The following is a 22,611-nucleotide window of genomic DNA, read 5'->3' as shown; positions in this document are numbered from 1 at the left end:
CAAGTCAGCCATATTGCATGGGGGACATTGTGCTGGTTGCCATGTTGTATAGGTGACTTCCAAGTCAGCCATATTGCATGGGGGACATTGTGCTGGTGGCCATGTTCTATAGGTGACTTCCAAGTCAGCCATATTGCATTTGGGACATTGTGCTGGTTGTCTTGTATAGGTGACTTCCAAGTCAACCATATTGCATGGGGGACATTGTGCTTGTTGTGTTGTATAGGTGACTTCCAAATCAGCCATATTGCATGGGGGACATTGTGCTGGTTGTATTGTATAGGTGACTTCCAAGTCAGCCATATTGCATGGGGGACATTGTGCTGGTTGTATTGTATAGGTGACTTCCAAGTCAGCCATATTGCATGGGGACATTGTGCTGGTGGCCATGTCCTATAGGTGACTTCCAAGTCAGCCATATTGCATGGGGGACATTGTGCTGGTTGTCTTGTATAGGTGACTTCCAAGTCAGCCATATTGCTTGGGGGACATTGTGCTGGTTGTATTGTATAGGTGACTTCCAAGTCAGCCATATTGCATGGGGGACATTGTGCTGGTTGCCATGTTGTATAGGTGACTTCCAAGTCAGCCATATTGCATGGGGGACATTGTGCTGGTGGCCATGTTCTATAGGTGACTTCCAAGTCAGCCATATTGCTTGGGGGACATTGTGCTGGTTGTATTGTATAGGTGACTTCCAAGTCAGCCATATTGCATGGGGGACATTGTGCTGGTTGCCATGTTGTATAGGTGACTTCCAAGTCAGCCATATTGCATGGGGGACGTTGTGCTGGTTGTCTTGTATAGGTGACTTCCAAGTCAGCCATATTGCATGGGGGACATTGTGCTGGTTGCCATGTTGTATAGGTGACTTCCAAGTCAGGCATATTGCATGGGGGACATTGTGCTGGTTGCCATGTTGTATAGGTGACTTCCAAGTGAGCCATATTGCTTGGGGGACATTGTGCTGGTTGTGTTATATAGGTGACTTCCAAGTCAGCCATATTGCATGGGGGACATTGTGCTGGTTGTCTTGTATAGGTGACTTCCAAGTCAGCCGTGTTGCATGGGGGACATTGTGCTGGTGGCCATGTTCTATAGGTGACTTCCAAGTCAGCCATATTGCATTTGGGACATTGTGCTGGTTGTCTTGTATAGGTGACTTCCAAGTCAGCCATATTGCATGGGGGACATTGTGCTGGTTGTGTTGTATAGGTGACTTCCAAATCAGCCATATTGTATGGGGGACATTGTGCTGGTTGTATTGTATAGGTGACTTCCAAGTCAGCCATATTGCATGGGGGACATTGTGCTGGTTGTATTGTATAGGTGACTTCCAAGTCAACCATATTGCATGGGGGACATTGTGCTGGTGGCCATGTCGTATAGGTGACTTCCAAGTCAGCCATATTGCATGGGGAACATTGTGCTGGTTGTGTTGCATAGGTGACTTCCAAATCAGCCATATTGTATGGGGGACATTGTGCTGGTTGTATTGTATAGGTGACTTCCAAGTCAGCCATATTGCATGGGGGACATTGTGCTGGTTGTATTGTATAGGTGACTTCCAAGTGAGCCATATTGCTTGGGGGACATTGTGCTGGTGGCCATGTTCTATAGGTGACTTCCAAGTCAGCCATATTGCATGGGGGACATTGTGCTGGTTGCATTGTCCTATAGGTGACTTCCAAGTCAGCCATATTGCATGGGGGACATTGTGCTGGTGGCCATGTTCTATAGGTGACTTCCAAGTCAGCCATATTGCATGGGGGACATTGTGCTGGTTGTCTTGTATAGGTGACTTCCAAGTCAGCCATATTGCATGGGAGACATTGTGCTGGTGGCCATGTTCTATAGGTGACTTCCAAGTCAGCCATATTGCTTGGGGGACATTGTGCTGGTTGTATTGTATAGGTGACTTCCAAGTCAGCCATATTGCATGGGGGACATTGTGCTGGTTGCCATGTTGTATAGGTGACTTCCAAGTCAGCCATATTGCATGGGGGACATTGTGCTGGTTGTCTTGTATAGGTGACTTCCAAGTCAGCCATATTGCATGGGGGACATTGTGCTGGTTGCCATGTTGTATAGGTGACTTCCAAGTCAGGCATATTGCATGGGGGACATTGTGCTGGTTGCCATGTTGTATAGGTGACTTCCAAGTGAGCCATATTGCTTGGGGGACATTGTGCTGGTTGTGTTAAATAGGTGACTTCCAAGTCAGCCATATTGCATGGGGGACATTGTGCTGGTTGTCTTGTATAGGTGACTTCCAAGTCAGCCGTGTTGCATGGGGGACATTGTGCTGGTGGCCATGTTCTATAGGTGACTTCCAAGTCAGCCATATTGCATTTGGGACATTGTGCTGGTTGTCTTGTATAGGTGACTTCCAAGTCAGCCATATTGCATGGGGGACATTGTGCTGGTTGTGTTGCATAGGTGACTTCCAAATCAGCCATATTGTATGGGGGACATTGTGCTGGTTGTATTGTATAGGTGACTTCCAAGTCAGCCATATTGCATGGGGGACATTGTGCTGGTTGTATTGTATAGGTGACTTCCAAGTCAGCCATATTGCATGGGGGACATTGTGCTGGTGGCCATGTCGTATAGGTGACTTCCAAGTCAGCCATATTGCATGGGGGACATTGTGCTGGTTGTCTTGTATAGGTGACTTCCAAGTCAGCCATATTGCTTGGGGGACATTGTGCTGGTTGTATGGTATAGGTGACTTCCAAGTCAGCCATTATGCATGCATGGGGGACATTGTGCTGGTTGCCATGTTGTATAGGTGACGTCCAAGTCAGCCATATTGCATGGGGGACATTGTGCTGGTGGCCATGTTCTATAGGTGACTTCCAAGTCAGCCATATTGCATGGGGGACATTGTGCTGGTTGCATTGTCCTATAGGTGACTTCCAAGTCAGCCATATTGCATGTGGGACATTGTGCTGGTGGCCATGTTCTATAGGTGACTTCCAAGTCAGCCATATTGCATGGGGGACATTGTGCTGGTTGTATTTTATAGGTGACTTCCAAGTCAGCCATATTGCATGGGGGACATTGTGCTGGTTGCCATGTTGTATAGGTGACTTCCAAGTCAGCCATATTGCATGGGGGACATTGTGCTGGTGGCCATGTTCTATAGGTGACTTCCAAGTCAGCCATATTGCATTTGGGACATTGTGCTGGTTGTATTGTATAGGTGACTTCCAAGTCAGCCATATTGCATGGGGGACATTGTGCTGGTTGTATTGTATAGGTGACTTCCAAGTGAGCCATATTGCTTGGGGGACATTGTGCTGGTGGCCATGTTCTATAGGTGACTTCCAAGTCAGCCATATTGCATGGGGGACATTGTGCTGGTTGCATTGTCCTATAGGTGACTTCCAAGTCAGCCATATTGCATGGGGGACATTGTGCTGGTGGCCATGTTCTATAGGTGACTTCCAAGTCAGCCATATTGCATGGGGGACATTGTGCTGGTTGTCTTGTATAGGTGACTTCCAAGTCAGCCATATTGCATGGGAGACATTGTGCTGGTGGCCATGTTCTATAGGTGACTTCCAAGTCAGCCATATTGCTTGGGGGACATTGTGCTGGTTGTATTGTATAGGTGACTTCCAAGTCAGCCATATTGCATGGGGGACATTGTGCTGGTTGCCATGTTGTATAGGTGACTTCCAAGTCAGCCATATTGCATGGGGGACATTGTGCTGGTTGTCTTGTATAGGTGACTTCCAAGTCAGCCATATTGCATGGGGGACATTGTGCTGGTTGCCATGTTGTATAGGTGACTTCCAAGTCAGGCATATTGCATGGGGGACATTGTGCTGGTTGCCATGTTGTATAGGTGACTTCCAAGTGAGCCATATTGCTTGGGGGACATTGTGCTGGTTGTGTTATATAGGTGACTTCCAAGTCAGCCATATTGCATGGGGGACATTGTGCTGGTTGTCTTGTATAGGTGACTTCCAAGTCAGCCATATTGCATGGGGGACATTGTGCTGGTTGTGTTGTATAGGTGACTTCCAAATCAGCCATATTGTATGGGGGACATTGTGCTGGTTGTATTGTATAGGTGACTTCCAAGTCAGCCATATTGCATGGGGGACATTGTGCTGGTTGTATTGTATAGGTGACTTCCAAGTCAGCCATATTGCATGGGGGACATTGTGCTGGTGGCCATGTCGTATAGGTGACTTCCAAGTCAGCCATATTGCATGGGGGACATTGTGCTGGTTGTCTTGTATAGGTGACTTCCAAGTCAGCCATATTGCTTGGGGGACATTGTGCTGGTTGTATGGTATAGGTGACTTCCAAGTCAGCCATTATGCATGCATGGGGGACATTGTGCTGGTTGCCATGTTCTATAGGTGACTTCCAAGTCAGCCATATTGCATGGGGGACATTGTGCTGGTTGCATTGTCCTATAGGTGACTTCCAAGTCAGCCATATTGCATGTGGGACATTGTGCTGGTGGCCATGTTCTATAGGTGACTTCCAAGTCAGCCATATTGCATGGGGGACATTGTGCTGGTGGCCATGTTCTATAGGTGACTTCCAAGTCAGCCATATTGCTTGGGGGACATTGTGCTGGTTGTATTGTATAGGTGACTTCCAAGTCAGCCATATTGCATGGGGGACATTGTGCTGGTTGCCATGTTGTATAGGTGACTTCCAAGTCAGCCATATTGCATGGGGGACATTGTGCTGGTTGTCTTGTATAGGTGACTTCCAAGTCAGCCATATTGCATGGGGGACATTGTGCTGGTTGTGTTGTATAGGTGACTTCCAAATCAGCCATATTGTATGGGGGACATTGTGCTGGTTGTATTGTATAGGTGACTTCCAAGTCAGCCATATTGCATGGGGGACATTGTGCTGGTTGTATTGTATAGGTGACTTCCAAGTCAGCCATATTGCATGGGGGACATTGTGCTGGTGGCCATGTCGTATAGGTGACTTCCAAGTCAGCCATATTGCATGGGGGACATTGTGCTGGTTGTCTTGTATAGGTGACTTCCAAGTCAGCCATATTGCTTGGGGGACATTGTGCTGGTTGTATGGTATAGGTGACTTCCAAGTCAGCCATATTGCATGCATGGGGGACATTGTGCTGGTTGCCATGTTGTATAGGTGACGTCCAAGTCAGCCATATTGCATGGGGGATATTGTGCTGGTGGACATGTTCTATAGGTGACTTCCAAGTCAGCCATATTGCATGGGGGACATTGTGCTGGTTGCATTGTCCTATAGGTGACTTCCAAGTCAGCCATATTGCATGTGGGACATTGTGCTGGTGGCCATGTTCTATAGGTGACTTCCAAGTCAGCCATATTGCATGGGGGACATTGTGCTGGTGGCCATGTTCTATAGGTGACTTCCAAGTCAGCCATATTGCTTGGGGGACATTGTGCTGGTTGTATTGTATAGGTGAATTCCAAGTCAGCCATATTGCATGGGGGACATTGTGCTGGTTGCCATGTTGTATAGGTGACTTCCAAGTCAGCCATATTGCATGGGGGACATTGTGCTGGTTGTCTTGTATAGGTGACTTCCAAGTCAGCCATATTGCATGGGGGACATTGTGCTGGTTGCCATGTTGTATAGGTGACTTCCAAGTCAGGCATATTGAATGGGGGACATTGTGCTGGTTTCCATGTTGTATAGGTGACTTCCAAGTGAGCCATATTGCTTGGGGGACATTGTGCTGGTTGTGTTGTATAGGTGACTTTCAAGTCAGCCATATTGCATGGGGGACATTGTGCTGGTTGTCTTGTATAGGTGACTTCCAAGTCAGCCGTGTTGCATGGGGGACATTGTGCTGGTTGTCTTGTATAGGTGACTTCCAAGTCAGTCTTATTGCTTGGAGGACATTGTGCTGGTTGTCTTCTATAGGTGACTTCCAAGTCAGCCATATTGCATGGGGGACATTGTGCTGGTTGTCTTGTATAGGTGACTTCCAAGTCAGCCATATTGCTTGGAGGACATTGTGCTGGTTGTCTTGTATAGGTGACTTCCAAGTCAGCCATATTACATGGGGGAAATTGTGCTGGTTGCCATGTTGTATAGGTGACTTCCAAGTCAGCCATATTTCATGGGGGACATTGTGCTGGTTGCCATGTTGTATAGGTGACTTCCAAGTCAGCCATATTGCATGGGGGACATTGTGCTGGTTGCCATGTTGTATAGGTGACTTTCAAGTGAGCCATATTGCATGGGGGACATTGTGCTGGTTGTGTTGTATAGGTGACTTCCAAGTCAGCCATATTGCATGGGGGACATTGTGCTGGTTGTGTTGTATAGGTGACTTCCAAGTCAGCCATATTGCATGGGGGAAATTGTGCTGGTTGTATTGTAAAGGTGACTTCCAAGTCAGCCATATTGCATAGGGGACATTGTGCTGGTTGTATTGTATAGGTGACTTCCAAGTGAGCCATATTGCATGGGGGACATTGTGCTGGTGGCCATGTTCTATAGGTGACTTCCAAGTCAGCCATATTGCATGGGGGACATTGTGCTGGTTGTGTTGTTTAGGTGACTTCCAAGTCAGCCATATTGCATGGGGGACATTGTGCTGGTTGTGTTGTATAGGTGACTTCCAAGTCAGCCATATTGCATGGGGGACATTGTGCTGGTTGTATTGTATAGGTGACTTCCAAGTCAGCCATATTGCATGGGGGACATTGTGCTGGTTGTATTGTATAGGTGACTTCCAAGTCAGCCATATTGCATGGGGGACATTGTGCTGGTTGTCTTGTATAGGTGACTTCCAAGTCAGCCATATTGCTTGGGGGACATTGTGCTGGTTGCCATTTTATTTAGGTGACTTCCAAGTCAGCCATATTGCATGGGGGACATTGTGCTGGTTGTATTGTATAGGTGACTTCCAAGTCAGCCATATTGCATGGGGGACATTGTGCTGGTTGTATGTATAGGTGACTTCCAAGTCAGCCATATTGCATGGGGGACATTGTGCTGGTTGCCATGTACTATAGGTGACTTCCAAGTCAGCCATATTGCATGGGGGACATTGTGCTGGTTGTCTTGTATAGGTGACATCCAAGTCAGCCATATTGCTTGGGGGACATTGTGCTGGTTGCCATGTTCTATAGGTGACTTCCAAGTCAGCCATATTGCTTGGGGGACATTGTGCTGGTGGCCATGTTCTATAGGTGACTTCCAAGTCAGCCATATTGCTTGGGGGACATTGTGCTGGTTGCCATGTTGTATAGGTGACTTCCAAGTCAGCCATATTGCTTGGGGGACATTGTGCTGGTGGCCATGTTCTATAGGTGACTTCCAAGTCAGCCATATTGCATGGGGGACATTGTGCTGGTTGTCTTGTATAGGTGACTTCCAAGTCAGCCATATTGCATGGGGGACATTGTGCTGGTGGCCATGTTCTATAGGTGACTTCCAAGTCAGCCATATTGCTTGGGGGACATTGTGCTGGTTGCCATGTTGTATAGGTGACTTCCAAGTCAGCCATATTGCATGGGGGACATTGTGCTGGTTGCCATGTTGTATAGGTGACTTCCAAGTGAGCCATATTGCTTGGGGGACATTGTGCTGGTTGTGTTGTATAGGTGACTTCCAAATCAGCCATATTGCATGGGGGACATTGTGCTGGTGGCCATGTTCTATAGGTGACTTCCAAGTCAGCCATATTGCTTGGGGGACATTGTGCTGGTTGCCATGTTGTATAGGTGACTTCCAAGTCAGCCATATTGCTTGGGGGACATTGTGCTGGTGGCCATGTTCTATAGGTGACTTCCAAGTCAGCCATATTGCATGGGGGACATTGTGCTGGTTGTCTTGTATAGGTGACTTCCAAGTCAGCCATATTGCATGGGGGACATTGTGCTGGTGGCCATGTTCTATAGGTGACTTCCAAGTCAGCCATATTGCTTGGGGGACATTGTGCTGGTTGCCATGTTGTATAGGTGACTTCCAAGTCAGCCATATTGCATGGGGGACATTGTGCTGGTTGCCATGTTGTATAGGTGACTTCCAAGTGAGCCATATTGCTTGGGGGACATTGTGCTGGTTGTGTTGTATAGGTGACTTCCAAGTCAGCCATATTGCATGGGGGACATTGTGCTGGTTGTCTTGTATAGGTGACTTCCAAGTCAGCCGTGTTGCATGGGGGACATTGTGCTGGTGGCCATGTTGTATAGGTGACTTCCAAGTCAGCCATATTGCTTGGGGGACATTGTGCTGGTGGCCATGTTCTATAGGTGACTTCCAAGTCAGCCATATTGCATGGGGGACATTGTGCTGGTTGCCATGTTGTATAGGTGACTTACAAGTCAGCCATATTGCATGGGGGACGTTGTGCTGGTTGCCATGTCCTATAGGTGACTTCCAAGTCAGCCATATTGCATGGGGGAAATTGTGCTGGTTGTCTTGTATAGGTGACTTTTAAGTCAGCCATATTGCTTGGGGGACATTGTGCTGGTTGCCATGTTCTATAGGTGACTTCCAAGTCAGCCATATTGCTTGGGGGACATTGTGCTGGTTGCCATGTTGTATAGGTGACTTCCAAGTCAGCCATATTGCTTGGGGGACATTGTGCTGGTTGCCATGTTGTATAGGTGACTTCCAAGTCAGCCATATTGCATGGGGGACATTGTGCTGGTTGTATTGTATAGGTGACTTCCAAGTCAGCCATATTGCATGGGGGACATTGTGCTGGTTGTGTTGTATAGGTGACTTCCAAATCAGCCATATTGCATGGGGGACATTGTGCTGGTTGTATTGTATAGGTGACTTCCAAGTCAGCCATATTGCATGGGGGACATTGTGCTGGTGGCCATGTCCTATAGGTGACTTCCAAGTGAGCCATATTGCATGGGGGACATTGTGCTGGTTGTCTTGTATAGGTGACTTCCAAGTCAGCCATATTGCTTGGGGGACATTGTGCTGTTTGTATTGTATAGGTGACTTCCAAGTCAGCCATATTGCATGGGGGACATTGTGCTGGTTGCCATGTTGTATAGGTGACTTCCAAGTCAGCCATATTGCATGGGGGACATTGTGCTGGTGGCCATGTTCTATAGGTGACTTCCAAGTCAGCCATATTGCATGGGGGACATTGTGCTGGTTGTGTTGTATAGGTGACTTCCAAATCAGCCATATTGCATGGGGGACATTGTGCTGGTTGTATTGTATAGGTAACTTCCAAGTCAGCCATATTGCATGGGGGACATTGTGCTGGTTGTATTGTATAGGTGACTTCCAAGTCAGCCATATTGCATGGGGACATTGTGCTGGTGGCCATGTCCTATAGGTGACTTCCAAGTCAGCCATATTGCATGGGGGACATTGTGCTGGTTGTCTTGTATAGGTGACTTCCAAGTCAGCCATATTGCTTGGGGGACATTGTGCTGGTTGTATTGTATAGGTGACTTCCAAGTCAGCCATATTGCATGGGGGACATTGTGCTGGTTGCCATGTTGTATAGGTGACTTCCAAGTCAGCCATATTGCATGGGGGACATTGTGCTGGTGGCCATGTTCTATAGGTGACTTCCAAGTCAGCCATATTGCATTTGGGACATTGTGCTGGTTGTCTTGTATAGGTGACTTCCAAGTCAACCATATTGCATGGGGGACATTGTGCTTGTTGTGTTGTATAGGTGACTTCCAAATCAGCCATATTGCATGGGGGACATTGTGCTGGTTGTATTGTATAGGTGACTTCCAAGTCAGCCATATTGCATGGGGGACATTGTGCTGGTTGTATTGTATAGGTGACTTCCAAGTCAGCCATATTGCATGGGGACATTGTGCTGGTGGCCATGTCCTATAGGTGACTTCCAAGTCAGCCATATTGCATGGGGGACATTGTGCTGGTTGTCTTGTATAGGTGACTTCCAAGTCAGCCATATTGCTTGGGGGACATTGTGCTGGTTGTATTGTATAGGTGACTTCCAAGTCAGCCATATTGCATGGGGGACATTGTGCTGGTTGCCATGTTGTATAGGTGACTTCCAAGTCAGCCATATTGCATGGGGGACATTGTGCTGGTGGCCATGTTCTATAGGTGACTTCCAAGTCAGCCATATTGCTTGGGGGACATTGTGCTGGTTGTATTGTATAGGTGACTTCCAAGTCAGCCATATTGCATGGGGGACATTGTGCTGGTTGCCATGTTGTATAGGTGACTTCCAAGTCAGCCATATTGCATGGGGGACGTTGTGCTGGTTGTCTTGTATAGGTGACTTCCAAGTCAGCCATATTGCATGGGGGACATTGTGCTGGTTGCCATGTTGTATAGGTGACTTCCAAGTCAGGCATATTGCATGGGGGACATTGTGCTGGTTGCCATGTTGTATAGGTGACTTCCAAGTGAGCCATATTGCTTGGGGGACATTGTGCTGGTTGTGTTATATAGGTGACTTCCAAGTCAGCCATATTGCATGGGGGACATTGTGCTGGTTGTCTTGTATAGGTGACTTCCAAGTCAGCCGTGTTGCATGGGGGACATTGTGCTGGTGGCCATGTTCTATAGGTGACTTCCAAGTCAGCCATATTGCATTTGGGACATTGTGCTGGTTGTCTTGTATAGGTGACTTCCAAGTCAGCCATATTGCATGGGGGACATTGTGCTGGTTGTGTTGTATAGGTGACTTCCAAATCAGCCATATTGTAAGGGGGACATTGTGCTGGTTGTATTGTATAGGTGACTTCCAAGTCAGCCATATTGCATGGGGGACATTGTGCTGGTTGTATTGTATAGGTGACTTCCAAGTCAACCATATTGCATGGGGGACATTGTGCTGGTGGCCATGTCGTATAGGTGACTTCCAAGTCAGCCATATTGCATGGGGAACATTGTGCTGGTTGTCTTGTATAGGTGACTTCCAAGTCAGCCATATTGGTTGGGGGACATTGTGCTGGTTGTATGGTATAGGTGACTTCCAAGTCAGCCATTATGCATGCATGGGGGACATTGTGCTGGTTGCCATGTTGTATAGGTGACGTCCAAGTCAGCCATATTGCATGGGGGACATTGTGCTGGTGGCCATGTTCTATAGGTGACTTCCAAGTCATCCATATTGCATGGGGGACATTGTGCTGGTTGCATTGTCCTATAGGTGACTTCCAAGTCAGCCATATTGCATGTGGGACATTGTGCTGGTGGCCATGTTCTATAGGTGACTTCCAAGTCAGCCATATTGCATGGGGGACATTGTGCTGGTGGCCATGTTCTATAGGTGACTTCCAAGTCAGCCATATTGCTTGGGGGACATTGTGCTGGTTGTATTGTATAGGTGACTTCCAAGTCAGCCATATTGCATGGGGGACATTGTGCTGGTTGCCATGTTGTATAGGTGACTTCCAAGTCAGCCATATTGCATGGGGGACATTGTGCTGGTTGTCTTGTATAGGTGACTTCCAAGTCAGCCATATTGCATGGGGGACATTGTGCTGGTTGCCATGTTGTATAGGTGACTTCCAAGTCAGCCATATTGCATGGGGGACATTGTGCTGGTTGTCTTGTATAGGTGACTTCCAAGTCAGCCATATTGCATGGGGGACATTGTGCTGGTTGTGTTGTATAGGTGACTTCCAAATCAGCCATATTGTATGGGGGACATTGTGCTGGTTGTATTGTATAGGTGACTTCCAAGTCAGCCATATTGCATGGGGGACATTGTGCTGGTTGTATTGTATAGGTGACTTCCAAGTCAACCATATTGCATGGGGGACATTGTGCTGGTGGCCATGTCGTATAGGTGACTTCCAAGTCAGCCATATTGCATAGGGGACATTGTGCTGGTTGTCTTGTATAGGTGACTTCCAAGTCAGCCATATTGCTTGGGGGACATTGTGCTGGTTGTATGGTATAGGTGACTTCCAAGTCAGCCATTATGCATGCATGGGGGACATTGTGCTGGTTGCCATGTTGTATAGGTGACGTCCAAGTCAGCCATATTGCATGGGGGACATTGTGCTGGTGGCCATGTTCTATAGGTGACTTCCAAGTCATCCATATTGCATGGGGGACATTGTGCTGGTTGCATTGTCCTATAGGTGACTTCCAAGTCAGCCATATTGCATGTGGGACATTGTGCTGGTGGCCATGTTCTATAGGTGACTTCCAAGTCAGCCATATTGCATGGGGGACATTGTGCTGGTGGCCATGTTCTATAGGTGACTTCCAAGTCAGCCATATTGCTTGGGGGACATTGTGCTGATTGTATTGTATAGGTGACTTCCAAGTCAGCCATATTGCATGGGGGACATTGTGCTGGTTGCCATGTTGTATAGGTGACTTCCAAGTCAGCCATATTGCATGGGGGAATTGTGCTGGTTGTCTTGTATAGGTGACTTCCAAGTCAGCCATATTGCATGGGGGACATTGTGCTGGTTGTGTTGTATAGGTGACTTCCAAATCAGCCATATTGTATGGGGGACATTGTGCTGGTTGTATTGTATAGGTGACTTCCAAGTCAGCCATATTGCATGGGGGACATTGTGCTGGTGGCCATGTCGTATAGGTGACTTCCAAGTCAGCCATATTGCATGGGGGACATTGTGCTGGTTGTCTTGTATAGGTGACTTCCAAGTCAGCCATATTGCTTGGGGGACATTGTGCTGGTTGTATGGTATAGGTGACTTCCAAGTCAGCCATATTGCATGCATGGGGGACATTGTGCTGGTTGCCATGTTGTATAGGTGACGTCCAAGTCAGCCATATTGCATGGGGGACATTGTGCTGGTGGCCATGTTCTATAGGTGACTTCCAAGTCAGCCATATTGCATGGGGGACATTGTGCTGGTTGCATTGTCCTATAGGTGACTTCCAAGTCAGCCATATTGCATGTGGGACATTGTGCTGGTGGCCATGTTCTATAGGTGACTTCCAAGTCAGCCATATTGCATGGGGGACATTGTGCTGGTGGCCATGTTCTATAGGTGACTTCCAAGTCAGCCATATTGCATGGGGGACATTGTGCTGGTTGTCTTGTATAGGTGACTTCCAAGTCAGCCATATTGCATGGGGGACATTGTGCTGGTTGCCATGTTGTATAGGTGACTTCCAAGTCAGGCATATTGAATGGGGGACATTGTGCTGGTTGCCATGTTGTATAGGTGACTTCCAAGTGAGCCATATTGCTTGGGGGACATTGTGCTGGTTGTGTTGTATAGGTGACTTTCAAGTCAGCCATATTGCATGGGGGACATTGTGCTGGTTGTCTTGTATAGGTGACTTCCAAGTCAGCCGTGTTGCATGGGGGACATTGTGCTGGTTGTCTTGTATAGGTGACTTCCAAGTCAGTCTTATTGCTTGGAGGACATTGTGCTGGTTGTCTTCTATAGGTGACTTCCAAGTCAGCCATATTGCATGGGGGACATTGTGCTGGTTGTCTTGTATAGGTGACTTCCAAGTCAGCCATATTGCTTGGAGGACATTGTGCTGGTTGTCTTGTATAGGTGACTTCCAAGTCAGCCATATTACATGGGGGAAATTGTGCTGGTTGCCATGTTGTATAGGTGACTTCCAAGTCAGCCATATTTCATGGGGGACATTGTGCTGGTTGCCATGTTGTATAGGTGACTTCCAAGTCAGCCATATTGCATGGGGGACATTGTGCTGGTTGCCATGTTGTATAGGTGACTTTCAAGTGAGCCATATTGCATGGGGGACATTGTGCTGGTTGTGTTGTATAGGTGACTTCCAAGTCAGCCATATTGCATGGGGGACATTGTGCTGGTTGTCTTGTATAGGTGACTTCCAAGTCAGCCATATTGCTTGGGGGACATTGTGCTGGTTGTATGGTATAGGTGACTTCCAAGTCAGCCATTATGCATGCATGGGGGACATTGTGCTGGTTGCCATGTTGTATAGGTGACTTTCAAGTGAGCCATATTGCATGGGGGACATTGTGCTGGTTGTGTTGTATAGGTGACTTCCAAGTCAGCCATATTGCATGGGGGACATTGTGCTGGTTGTCTTGTATAGGTGACGTCCAAGTCAGCCATATTGCATGGGGGACATTGTGCTGGTGGCCATGTTCTATAGGTGACTTCCAAGTCATCCATATTGCATGGGGGACATTGTGCTGGTTGCATTGTCCTATAGGTGACTTCCAAGTCAGCCATATTGCATGTGGGACATTGTGCTGGTGGCCATGTTCTATAGGTGACTTCCAAGTCAGCCATATTGCATGGGGGACATTGTGCTGGTGGCCATGTTCTATAGGTGACTTCCAAGTCAGCCATATTGCTTGGGGGACATTGTGCTGGTTGTATTGTATAGGTGACTTCCAAGTCAGCCATATTGCATGGGGGACATTGTGCTGGTTGCCATGTTGTATAGGTGACTTCCAAGTCAGCCATATTGCATGGGGGAATTGTGCTGGTTGTCTTGTATAGGTGACTTCCAAGTCAGCCATATTGCATGGGGGACATTGTGCTGGTTGTGTTGTATAGGTGACTTCCAAATCAGCCATATTGTATGGGGGACATTGTGCTGGTTGTATTGTATAGGTGACTTCCAAGTCAGCCATATTGCATGGGGGACATTGTGCTGGTTGTATTGTATAGGTGACTTCCAAGTCAGCCATATTGCATGGGGGACATTGTGCTGGTTGCATTGTCCTATAGGTGACTTCCAAGTCAGCCATATTGCATGTGGGACATTGTGCTGGTGGCCATGTTCTATAGGTGACTTCCATGTCAGCCATATTGCATGGGGGACATTGTGCTGGTGGCCATGTTCTATAGGTGACTTCCAAGTCAGCCATATTGCTTGGGGGACATTGTGCTGGTTGTATTGTATAGGTGACTTCCAAGTCAGCCATATTGCATGGGGGCATTGTGCTGGTTGTCTTGTATAGGTGACTTCCAAGTCAGCCATATTGCTTGGAGGACATTGTGCTGGTTGTCTTGTATAGGTGACTTCCAAGTCAGCCATATTACATGGGGGAAATTGTGCTGCTTGCCATGTTGTATAGGTGACTTCCAAGTCAGCCATATTTCATGGGGGACATTGTGCTGGTTGCCATGTTGTATAGGTGACTTCCAAGTCAGCCATATTGCATGGGGGACATTGTGCTGGTTGCCATGTTGTATAGGTGACTTTCAAGTCAGCCATATTGCATGGGGGACATTGTGCTGGTTGTGTTGTATAGGTGACTTCCAAGTCAGCCATATTGCATGGGGGACATTGTGCTGGTTGTATTGTAAAGGTGACTTCCAAGTCAGCCATATTGCATGGGGGACATTGTGCTGGTTGTATTGTATAGGTGACTTCCAAGTGAGCCATATTGCATGGGGGACATTGTGCTGGTGGCCATGTTCTATAGGTGACTTCCAAGTCAGCCATATTGCATGGGGGACATTGTGCTGGTTGTGTTGTTTAGGTGACTTCCAAGTCAGCCATATTGCATGGGGGACATTGTGCTGGTTGTGTTGTATAGGTGACTTCCAAGTCAGCCATATTGCATGGGGGACATTGTGCTGGTTGTATTGTATAGGTGACTTCCAAGTCAGCCATATTGCATGGGGGACATTGTGCTGGTTGTATTGTATAGGTGACTTCCAAGTCAGCCATATTGCATGGGGGACATTGTGCTGGTTGTCTTGTATAGGTGACTTCCAAGTCAGCCATATTGCTTGGGGGACATTGTGCTGGTTGCCATTTTATTTAGGTGACTTCCAAGTCAGCCATATTGCATGGCGGACATTGTGCTGGTTGTATTGTATAGGTGACTTCCAAGTCAGCCATATTGCATGGGGGACATTGTGCTGGTTGTATGTATAGGTGACTTCCAAGTCAGCCATATTGCATGGGGGACATTGTGCTGGTTGCCATGTCCTATAGGTGACTTCCAAGTCAGCCATATTGCATGGGGGACATTGTGCTGGTTGTCTTGTATAGGTGACTTCCAAGTCAGCCATATTGCTTGGGGGACATTGTGCTGGTTGCCATGTTCTATAGGTGACTTCCAAGTCATCCATATTGCTTGGGGGACATTGTGCTGGTGGCCATGTTCTATAGGTAACTTCCAAGTCAGCCATATTGCTTGGGGGACATTGTGCTGGTTGCCATGTTGTATAGGTGACTTCCAAGTCAGCCATATTGCTTGGGGGACATTGTGCTGGTGGCCATGTTCTATAGGTGACTTCCAAGTCAGCCATATTGCATGGGGGACATTGTGCTGGTTGTCTTGTATAGGTGACTTCCAAGTCAGCCATATTGCATGGGGGACATTGTGCTGGTGGCCATGTTCTATAGGTGACTTCCAAGTCAGCCATATTGCTTGGGGGACATTGTGCTGGTTGCCATGTTGTATAGGTGACTTCCAAGTCAGCCATATTGCATGGGGGACATTGTGCTGGTTGCCATGTTGTATAGGTGACTTCCAAGTGAGCCATATTGCTTGGGGGACATTGTGCTGGTTGTGTTGTATAGGTGACTTCCAAGTCAGCCATATTGCATGGGGGACATTGTGCTGGTTGTCTTGTATAGGTGACTTCCAAGTCAGCCGTGTTGCATGGGGGACATTGTGCTGGTGGCCATGTTGTATAGGTGACTTCCAAGTCAGCCATATTGCTTGGGGGACATTGTGCTGGTGGCCATGTTCTATAGGTGACTTCCAAGTCAGCCATATTGCATGGGGGACATTGTGCTGGTTGCCATGTTGTATAGGTGACTTACAAGTCAGCCATATTGCATGGGGGACATTGTGCTGGTTGCCATGTCCTATAGGTGACTTCCAAGTCAGCCATATTGCATGGGGGAAATTGTGCTGGTTGTCTTGTATAGGTGACTTCCAAGTCAGCCATATTGCTTGGAGGACATTGTGCTGGTTGTCTTGTATAGGTGACTTCCAAGTCAGCCATATTACATGGGGGAAATTGTGCTGGTTGCCATGTTGTATAGGTGACTTCCAAGTCAGCCATATTTCATGGGGGACATTGTGCTGGTTGCCATGTTGTATAGGTGACTTCCAAGTCAGCCATATTGCATGGGGGACATTGTGCTGGTTGCCATGTTGTATAGGTGACTTTCAAGTCAGCCATATTGCATGGGGGACATTGTGCTGGTTGTGTTGTATAGGTGACTTCCAAGTCAGCCATATTGCATGGGGGACATTGTGCTGGTTGTATTGTAAAGGTGACTTCCAAGTCAGCCATATTGCATGGGGGACATTGTGCTGGTTGTATTGTATAGGTGACTTCCAAGTGAGCCATATTGCATGGGGGACATTGTGCTGGTGGCCATGTTCTATAGGTGACTTCCAAGTCAGCCATATTGCATGGGGGACATTGTGCTGGTTGTGTTGTTTAGGTGACTTCCAAGTCAGCCATATTGCATGGGGGACATTGTGCTGGTTGTGTTGTATAGGTGACTTCCAAGTCAGCCATATTGCATGGGGGACATTGTGCTGGTTGTATTGTATAGGTGACTTCCAAGTCAGCCATATTGCATGGGGGACATTGTGCTGGTTGTATTGTATAGGTGACTTCCAAGTCAGCCATATTGCATGGGGGACATTGTGCTGGTTGTCTTGTATAGGTGACTTCCAAGTCAGCCATATTGCTTGGGGGACATTGTGCTGGTTGCCATTTTATTTAGGTGACTTCCAAGTCAGCCATATTGCATGGGGGACATTGTGCTGGTTGTATTGTATAGGTGACTTCCAAGTCAGCCATATTGCATGGGGGACATTGTGCTGGTTGTATGTATAGGTGACTTCCAAGTCAGCCATATTGCATGGGGGACATTGTGCTGGTTGCCATGTCCTATAGGTGACTTCCAAGTCAGCCATATTGCATGGGGGACATTGTGCTGGTTGTCTTGTATAGGTGACTTCCAAGTCAGCCATATTGCTTGGGGGACATTGTGCTGGTTGCCATGTTCTATAGGTGACTTCCAAGTCATCCATATTGCTTGGGGGACATTGTGCTGGTGGCCATGTTCTATAGGTAACTTCCAAGTCAGCCATATTGCTTGGGGGACATTGTGCTGGTTGCCATGTTGTATAGGTGACTTCCAAGTCAGCCATATTGCTTGGGGGACATTGTGCTGGTGGCCATGTTCTATAGGTGACTTCCAAGTCAGCCATATTGCATGGGGGACATTGTGCTGGTTGTCTTGTATAGGTGACTTCCAAGTCAGCCATATTGCATGGGGGACATTGTGCTGGTGGCCATGTTCTATAGGTGACTTCCAAGTCAGCCATATTGCTTGGGGGACATTGTGCTGGTTGCCATGTTGTATAGGTGACTTCCAAGTCAGCCATATTGCATGGGGGACATTGTGCTGGTTGCCATGTTGTATAGGTGACTTCCAAGTGAGCCATATTGCTTGGGGGACATTGTGCTGGTTGTGTTGTATAGGTGACTTCCAAGTCAGCCATATTGCATGGGGGACATTGTGCTGGTTGTCTTGTATAGGTGACTTCCAAGTCAGCCGTGTTGCATGGGGGACATTGTGCTGGTGGCCATGTTGTATAGGTGACTTCCAAGTCAGCCATATTGCTTGGGGGACATTGTGCTGGTGGCCATGTTCTATAGGTGACTTCCAAGTCAGCCATATTGCATGGGGGACATTGTGCTGGTTGCCATGTTGTATAGGTGACTTACAAGTCAGCCATATTGCATGGGGGACATTGTGCTGGTTGCCATGTCCTATAGGTGACTTCCAAGTCAGCCATATTGCATGGGGGAAATTGTGCTGGTTGTCTTGTATAGGTGACTTTTAAGTCAGCCATATTGCTTGGGGGACATTGTGCTGGTTGCCATGTTCTATAGGTGACTTCCAAGTCAGCCATATTGCTTGGGGGACATTGTGCTGGTTGCCATGTTGTATAGGTGACTTCCAAGTCAGCCATATTGCTTGGGGGACATTGTGCTGGTTGCCATGTTGTATAGGTGACTTCCAAGTCAGCCATATTGCTTGGGGGACATTGTGCTGGTTGCCATGTTCTATAGGTGACTTCCAAGTCAGCATATTGCTTGGGGGACATTGTGCTGGTTGCCATGTTGTATAGGTGACTTCCAAGTCAGCCATATTGCTTGGGGGACATTGTGCTGGTTGCCATGTTGTATAGGTGACTTCCAAGTCAGCCATATTGCATGGGGGACATTGTGCTGTTTGTATTGTATAGGTGACTTCCAAGTCAGCCATATTGCATGGGGGACATTGTGCTGGTTGCCATGTTGTATAGGTGACTTCCAAGTCAGCCATATTGCATGGGGGACATTGTGCTGGTTGTGTTGTATAGGTGACTTCCAAATCAGCCATATTGTATGGGGGACATTGTGCTGGTTGTATTGTATAGGTGACTTCCAAGTCAGCCATATTGCATGGGGGACATTGTGCTGGTTGTATTGTATAGGTGACTTCCAAGTCAGCCATATTGCATGGGGGACATTGTGCTGGTGGCCATGTCGTATAGGTGACTTCCAAGTCAGCCATATTGCATGGGGGACATTGTGCTGGTTGTCTTGTATAGGTGACTTCCAAGTCAGCCATATTGCTTGGGGGACATTGTGCTGGTTGTATGGTATAGGTGACTTCCAAGTCAGCCATATTGCATGCATGGGGGACATTGTGCTGGTTGCCATGTTGTATAGGTGACGTCCAAGTCAGCCATATTGCATGGGGGACATTGTGCTGGTGGCCATGTTCTATAGGTGACTTCCAAGTCAGCCATATTGCATGGGGGACATTGTGCTGGTTGCATTGTCCTATAGGTGACTTACAAGTCAGCCATATTGCATGTGGGACATTGTGCTGGTGGCCATGTTCTATAGGTGACTTCCAAGTCAGCCATATTGCATGGGGGACATTGTGCTGGTGGCCATGTTCTATAGTTGACTTCCAAGTCAGCCATATTGCTTGGGGGACATTGTGCTGGTTGTATTGTATAGGTGACTTCCAAGTCAGCCATATTGCATGGGGGACATTGTGCTGGTTGCCATGTTGTATAGGTGACTTCCAAGTCAGCCATATTGCATGGGGGACATTGTGCTGGTTGTCTTGTATAGGTGACTTCCAAGTCAGCCATATTGCATGGGGGACATTGTGCTGGTTGCCATGTTGTATAGGTGACTTCCAAGTCAGGCATATTGAATGGGGGACATTGTGCTGGTTGCCATGTTGTATAGGTGACTTCCAAGTGAGCCATATTGCTTGGGGGACATTGTGCTGGTTGTGTTGTATAGGTGACTTTCAAGTCAGCCATATTGCATGGGGGACATTGTGCTGGTTGTCTTGTATAGGTGACTTCCAAGTCAGCCGTGTTGCATGGGGGACATTGTGCTGGTTGTCTTGTATAGGTGACTTCCAAGTCAGTCTTATTGCTTGGAGGACATTGTGCTGGTTGTCTTCTATAGGTGACTTCCAAGTCAGCCATATTGCATGGGGGACATTGTGCTGGTTGTCTTGTATAGGTGACTTCCAAGTCAGCCATATTGCTTGGAGGACATTGTGCTGGTTGTCTTGTATAGGTGACTTCCAAGTCAGCCATATTACATGGGGGAAATTGTGCTGGTTGCCATGTTGTATAGGTGACTTCCAAGTCAGCCATATTTCATGGGGGACATTGTGCTGGTTGCCATGTTGTATAGGTGACTTCCAAGTCAGCCATATTGCATGGGGGACATTGTGCTGGTTGCCATGTTGTATAGGTGACTTTCAAGTGAGCCATATTGCATGGGGGACATTGTGCTGGTTGTGTTGTATAGGTGACTTCCAAGTCAGCCATATTGCATGGGGGACATTGTGCTGGTTGTATTGTATAGGTGACTTCCAAGTCAGCCATATTGCATGGGGGACATTGTGCTGGTTGTATTGTATAGGTGACTTCCAAGTCAGCCATATTGCATGGGGGACATTGTGCTGGTGGTCTTGTATAGGTGACTTCCAAGTCAGCCATATTGCTTGGGGGACATTGTGCTGGTTGTATTGTATAGGTGACTTCCAAGTCAGCCATATTGCATGGGGGACATTGTGCTGGTTGTCTTGTATAGGTGACTTCCAAGTCAGCCATATTGCTTGGGGGACATTGTGCTGGTTGCCATTTTATTTAGGTGACTTCCAAGTCAGCCATATTGCATGGGGGACATTGTGCTGGTTGTATTGTATAGGTGACTTCCAAGTCAGCCATATTGCATGGGGGACATTGTGCTGGTTGTATGTATAGGTGACTTCCAAGTCAGCCATATTGCATGGGGGACATTGTGCTGGTTGCCATGTCCTATAGGTGACTTCCAAGTCAGCCATATTGCATGGGGGACATTGTGCTGGTTGTCTTGTATAGGTGACTTCCAAGTCAGCCATATTGCTTGGGGGACATTGTGCTGGTTGCCATGTTCTATAGGTGACTTCCAAGTCAGCCATATTGCTTGGGGGACATTGTGCTGGTGGCCATGTTCTATAGGTGACTTCCAAGTCAGCCATATTGCTTGGGGGACATTGTGCTGGTTGCCATGTTGTATAGGTGACTTCCAAGTCAGCCATATTGCTTGGGGGACATTGTGCTGGTGGCCATGTTCTATAGGTGACTTCCAAGTCAGCCATATTGCATGGGGGACATTGTGCTGGTTGTCTTGTATAGGTGACTTCCAAGTCAGCCATATTGCATGGGGGACATTGTGCTGGTGGCCATGTTCTATAGGTGACTTCCAAGTCAGCCATATTGCTTGGGGGACATTGTGCTGGTTGCCATGTTGTATAGGTGACTTCCAAGTCAGCCATATTGCATGGGGGACATTGTGCTGGTTGCCATGTTGTATAGGTGACTTCCAAGTGAGCCATATTGCTTGGGGGACATTGTGCTGGTTGTGTTGTATAGGTGACTTCCAAGTCAGCCATATTGCATGGGGGACATTGTGCTGGTTGTCTTGTATAGGTGACTTCCAAGTCAGCCGTGTTGCATGGGGGACATTGTGCTGGTGGCCATGTTGTATAGGTGACTTCCAAGTCAGCCATATTGCTTGGGAGACATTGTGCTGGTGGCCATGTTCTATAGGTGACTTCCAAGTCAGCCATATTGCATGGGGGACATTGTGCTGGTTGCCATGTTGTATAGGTGACTTACAAGTCAGCCATATTGCATGGGGGACATTGTGCTGGTTGCCATGTCCTATAGGTGACTTCCAAGTCAGCCATATTGCATGGGGGAAATTGTGCTGGTTGTCTTGTATAGGTGACTTTTAAGTCAGCCATATTGCTTGGGGGACATTGTGCTGGTTGCCATGTTCTATAGGTGACTTCCAAGTCAGCCATATTGCTTGGGGGACATTGTGCTGGTTGCCATGTTGTATAGGTGACTTCCAAGTCAGCCATATTGCTTGGGGGACATTGTGCTGGTTGCCATGTTGTATAGGTGACTTCCAAGTCAGCCATATTGCTTGGGGGACATTGTGCTGGTTGCCATGTTCTATAGGTGACTTCCAAGTCAGCCATATTGCTTGGGGGACATTGTGCTGGTTGCCATGTTGTATAGGTGACTTCCAAGTCAGCCATATTGCTTGGGGGACATTGTGCTGGTTGCCATGTTGTATAGGTGACTTCCAAGTCAGCCATATTGCATGGGGGACATTGTGCTGTTTGTATTGTATAGGTGACTTCCAAGTCAGC

This window comes from Petromyzon marinus, unplaced genomic scaffold, assembly GCF_048934315.1.
Source record: "Petromyzon marinus isolate PM22_M1 ecotype Great Lakes invasive population unplaced genomic scaffold, UKy_Petmar_22M1.pri1.0 PM_G_Scaffold_13, whole genome shotgun sequence".
Lineage (NCBI taxonomy): Eukaryota > Metazoa > Chordata > Hyperoartia > Petromyzontiformes > Petromyzontidae > Petromyzon > Petromyzon marinus.
The sequence above is the reverse complement of the archived record's forward strand: the minus strand, read 5'-3'. Positions refer to the sequence as shown.